The sequence below is a fragment of the Cardiocondyla obscurior genome, linkage group LG02, assembly GCF_019399895.1.
Source record: "Cardiocondyla obscurior isolate alpha-2009 linkage group LG02, Cobs3.1, whole genome shotgun sequence".
Classification (NCBI taxonomy): Eukaryota; Metazoa; Arthropoda; class Insecta; order Hymenoptera; family Formicidae; genus Cardiocondyla; species Cardiocondyla obscurior.
The window spans coordinates 5,971,778-5,977,311 of NC_091865.1; the positions used below are offsets into that span (position 1 = coordinate 5,971,778).

A 5,534-nucleotide genomic window follows, 5' to 3' on the forward strand; every position below is an offset into this window, starting at 1 on the left:
AAAATTTTTTTTTTTTGATATTCCGAAAGTGTAGACATTCAAGAATATGCCATTAAAAGAATTTTTCAAAATTCCTATTATTTAATAAGTTATAGCTGTTTTTGTGACGTTGCATCGGTTCCAGTCATATTTGCATTAGTGAACAAAAGACGGTAAGCGTTCCCGGATCGTTACGGATTAATAACTCTCTTAAAATCTTTATTGTATAGTATTTCTCTGAAATTTATATTTAATTGAAAGCCATAGAAACGAGTTTTGCTGGAATATTCTCCTTTTAGTTTTATTTTAAGTTAGTTTTGAGCCAACCTTCGTACTAAATGGAAGTGCTAAACCTTGACAACGTGTTCAAAATTTTTTAAGTAAAAATTATTTCGTAAATTGAGAATTGTGAATTTATTTATAGTGTCATGGATAAGAAATTTTCAAAATTTAGTTCTTCACGGCCATGCAGATCAAAAAAGAGAAAATTTTCCGGTAATCAATTTACTGCAGAAACAGAAACCAGTTTCACTAGTGCATCTGCAGCAAAATTAAAACATTCACAGGATGAGGAAGTTATTATTAATAATAATAACGGTTATTGTATTTTAGAATTTTTTTTGTTTTTACCACGCTTTCAACATTGATCTTGTGTTCAACATGTAAGAAAGAAATAAAATTTAGTCGTGCAGCTGCTCGTGGATTAGGGTTCAAAATTGCTTTACAATGTGAGTGTGAGCAAGTAAGATATTCAATCATCGCCCTTTATAAATAAAGCATTCGAAGTGAATCGTAGAATTGTAGCAGCTATGAGATTGCTAGGAGTTGGAAGAGAAGGTATAAACATATTTTGTAGTATAATGGACATTTGTCAAGGCTTGACTATTGGTACATATTACAGTTGCCTTGACAATTTATATACGGCCGCTTCAGCGGTTTATGATCTAGTTATTTTAAAAGCCGTAAGAGAAAAAAAGGAATTAATAGAAGAGTCTGATCCTCACGCTAATCCTAATCATTTGACTGTTTCGGGCGATGGCACGTGGAAAAAACGAGGCTTTAATTCTCTCTTTGGTGTTACTACGCTCGTCGGCAAGTACAGTAAAAAAGTTGTTGATACGGTAGTAAAATCAAGTTTTTGTCAAGGGTGTAATTTATGGAAACACAAAAAAAATAATGACATCGAAACTTATCAAGATTGGTACGAAGAGCATGAAAAAGTCTGTACTATAAATCATAAAGGAAGCGCCGGAAAAATGGAGGTTGAATTGAAATGTTTGGGAGGTCAGAAATCAAGCATAATGCCAAATATGTCCGATATATCGGAGATGGTGATTCAAAAACTTTCAAAGGCATTCTTGATATAAACCCTTACGATGATAACCCGATAGTAGAAAAAAGGAGTGTGTTGGGCATGTTCAAAAACGCATGGGTTCACGGTTACGTAAAGCAAAAAAAGAGAATAAAGGTATTGGTGGCAGAGGCGCTGGTAAACTCACTGATAAGCTAATCAATGAATTGTCTTTATATTATGGTTTGGCCATTCGTCATAATCCAAATTCTGTTGAAGACATGAAGAGAGATGTGTGGGCAACTTATTATCATAAAATTTCAACCAACGAAAATCCTTAACACATGAATTGTTCGCCTAGTTGGTGCAAATATCTAAAGGCAATAGAAGACGGCACTATTGATGAATTTGATCACGAAAATCCTCCTCTAAGTGACAACGTTTTACGAGTAATAAAACCAATCTACGAAAGTTTATCAGCTGATAATTTATTGAAACGATGTTTGGGTTCTGAAACCCAAAATAATAACGAATCTGTAAACTCGTTAATATGGACGTTTGCTCCGAAGCACATTCACGCTGGACCAAAGACAGTTGAAATTGCCACTTTCTTCGCAGTTAGTATTTTTAATGAAGGTTTTATACCCATATTAAAAATGTTAGAAGTTATGGGAATCACGATTGGCCCAGATGCTAATGCTTTTGTAGCGCGACGAAACGATGCGCGTATCGAGCGCTCGGAACTCCGGACTTCAGAGCCTTCAAAAGAGGGTAGAACTGCTCGTCTTCACCAGGGAACATCAGAAAATGAGGATTTTGAAGTAGAGGAAGGTTTCCATATATGATGCAGGTATTGCCGATTAAGAATATATAAGGATTCTGTACCATTATATAAAGAAAATTGCCGAAAACTTGTCTCAAAACTTCGAACGCGTTTTTCTCGAAACTACTTTTTTTGAGCTGGCGGTAACGATATCTCGAGTTCTAATTAACCGATTTACTTCAAATTTGGAGAGGATGTTCTTTATACATCCCTTTCTAACTTGGACCTTGCCCAAAGCTATAACTTTTTATTTTGTATTTTTTAAAAATTCGAAATTGTTAAAAAAATATGAAAAAAAAAATTTTTTTTTTAAACAACCGCTATTTTATGAAAAAAATTTTTTTTTACTTGTTCAAGGGTCATGTAATAGCGACATCTATAATAATGAAAAATCCGTCTGTTTTTTATTTTTCAGATTACCAGAAGGGTTGAAATCATTTACGCCAAGGCACCCTTTTTTTTTTAGACCCCTCACTTTGACTGTTCATAATTTTGTGAATTTTAATTTTTTTTTTTGGTTAATTTTTTTATGTAATAAAACATCAATAAACAAATGATAAAAAAATGAATAGTAAAAATATTTTTTGTTTCTTTTGTACAGCGCTTCAAAAACCGGGCAAAATTCATGTTTCTACACTAGAATACCACTTTAAGCACACAATTTTATTTAAAAAAATGCGGTTAACACCAAATGAGTATACAGACATGCTAATCTGTTACGACAATACTCACGAAAATGCATTTGATGCAGCCCATATTTACCGAGACAGATTTCCCAACCAGGCACATTCTACGGTTGAAACAATTTTAAGATATGTTCAGCGTGCAAAAAATACGGGATATGTCGGTGTGCAGAGACAAAATATAATGCAGTTTCATCGTGGTGTGCATCGGAAAATTAATCGTGAGAAAGAAATTTTAAACAAATTCGAAAATAATCCGACAAACAGTGTGCGGCGCGTTGATAAAATTGTGTTTCAAGACTTTTGTGCGCCGCGTGATACAAGAAGATGGGTTGCATCCGTATCATTATAAACGGGTGCAACATCTGCCACGGGACCATATACAACGCGCAACCTCTTGTCAAGGTATTTATATTTTTTTATTTTTTAAAACACAACGCTTTTACAAAATACATATAGAAAAAGCGAATAAAACGATCAACGAGCAAACTTATTTTTTAATTCTAATTTGAGCAATTTGTTGCTATATTATCAGAATCGTGAATCTCGCAAGCAACTTGATCGTTTTTATTTATTTCGAGAAAACAACAAATCTTGTTAGACAAGCAGGTCGATGTAAATGTAATGTACACAATCGATGCAACAAAATTTAGTCGACTTGCTTGACTCTGAATACATTGAGAACGCATACACATTTGACTGGTGAGAATAATATACTTTATTATAACTGTTCGAGTAATTAATATACAAACTTCTTAAAATTCAAACGATAAACGGAAAGGTGTTCGATAAAAAGATAAAGAAATGTAAATGCGCGACAAGGCCAACCTTATTGTTGACACACATCCTGTGTCAAATTCTTTTGTTCTAAATCTTCATCAGTTTGTTGAACTATATGTTTTGCTTTTTCAAATGCTTCCGCATAAGTATCACAACTATCTTTAAGATTGTCTAAAATTCGCCATGATTTAAACATAAACAATAAAGAAAAGAAATAATTTTCGGGTTGTGTTTCAACATTATATTTATAATGATTAATAAGACATGCGCGTCGTCGCTGTTTAAGAAAATGACTGCTATCTATTTTATAATATTCAATCATATTACTTTGTGATTCGACTGTCGTGACATTGTACCACTGTGCGAATTTATATAGACACACTGTCTGGAAGCGCGTGTAAGAAATAATCCGAAAAAAATGTTCGTGAATAAAGAACAGTTTTAATATAAAATTTACAGTTTATAATATGAAACCACCGAAGTGAATACAATTCACAGCACGCGCAAGCAACGCAAAGAAAGCGAAATTATAATCACGAGAATACGTATCTCGGAAAAAAACGCAAAGAAAACAGAGACGCGATGAGGTGTTGATACGCTCGACGACTAAGTGCCCGGCTTCGAAGATCCGGGCCTTTTATACTGCGAAAATTCTCCAAGCTTCGAGGAATTCGATCGCTAATTCGGCGACTTTGAAAAACTAAGAAAACAGCACTAGCTCGACAATGGAACATACGTCTACATTTAGCCTAGCAACAGAGCCGCGAGAACGCGAAGACATCAACAAACGCTGAGCGACGAAACTGAAAACAGATGTGCGATCATTGTCTTTACATGAATGCTGTCAAAACAAATTATTTTAATAGCTGAAATTAAATTACATCGCTTGATCGGAGTGCATGGGCACGTCTTAAACACACTGTTGCACCGCAGCCGGTGCACGGGGTCCGTCCTTCCGGATCCGTGGGGAAAGGGCAATAAAGTTTAGATAAAGAAATAAACACTTAGTTTTTATATGATTCTGCGTTACAAGTCCTTCGCTTCCCTCAATTTTTCCTTAGTTGGTTCGGTGCGCGTTCCGGCGTTATCACGCGTCCTCGGCTCCGCGAGGTCTCCTCTTTCACGGCACGCGACCGAACTTGAATCACTACGCGGTATCGTTTTTCTACACGGACTCTTCCTCCTTTGGCTCTGACGTGACTGCCCGCCCGTGACGGTCCGCGGTTATTTAATAGTGACGCTGGGCCTTGGCGTCATCGGGTTGCAATGCCGAACTTCGGTTGTTCGGCGAATGCAACCTTAGCGATTTCGGCAATAAGTTCTCGCAATTGTTTCTCTCTTTTATTTCTTATTATTTAATTGCTTAAGGAGGCTTGCTGATATCGCATCCTCCGATGTTATTTTATTACGAGATCTTATGCCGAAATGCTTTACGTCATGTTACGTGTTGTAAATGGGTTCGGGTTACAACAACACACAGATTCCAATTTTTCCGATCTTTTTGGATAATAATCATTATTAAAGATGCACAAAATATATCTATAGATTCATCATCAAGAGCTTCAATCTCTGTACGACTTTTTAATTTTCTCTGTCGGATACGATTAACGTTTAACCATTTGATAATTGTATTACGATAAGTTTCATATAAAGGAATACTTAGTAATGTATCTGCCGCTTCAAGAGCATTTAATATATTCATGCTCTTGTAGTTTGATCGGTCTTTTTTCGTCATATTCTCCATTCAAACCAAACGGATATAACTTTAGAAAACACATCAAATTCAAATTTTTTCACGATTATCCAAAGGTACATTTTGAATTTTTAGCATTTGATACAAAGCAGTTGCAGTTTTATTTTCTTTTTTTTCATATAATGGATATATAGTGTTACGCCGGGAACGGGTCAACGAAACGTCTTCGCGTTCACGTCTCTCACACTCACACTCGCGGCGCCTGAACTCCGCGAAAGAAAGGAA

General features: G+C 35.5%; 1 pseudogene; it reads left to right on the forward strand.

Annotated features, from left to right (window-relative positions):
• The first annotated feature begins 324 nt into the window (after positions 1-324).
• On the forward strand, positions 325-2,670 carry LOC139111789 (uncharacterized; annotated as a pseudogene).
• Positions 2,671-5,534: the final 2,864 nt, after the last annotated feature.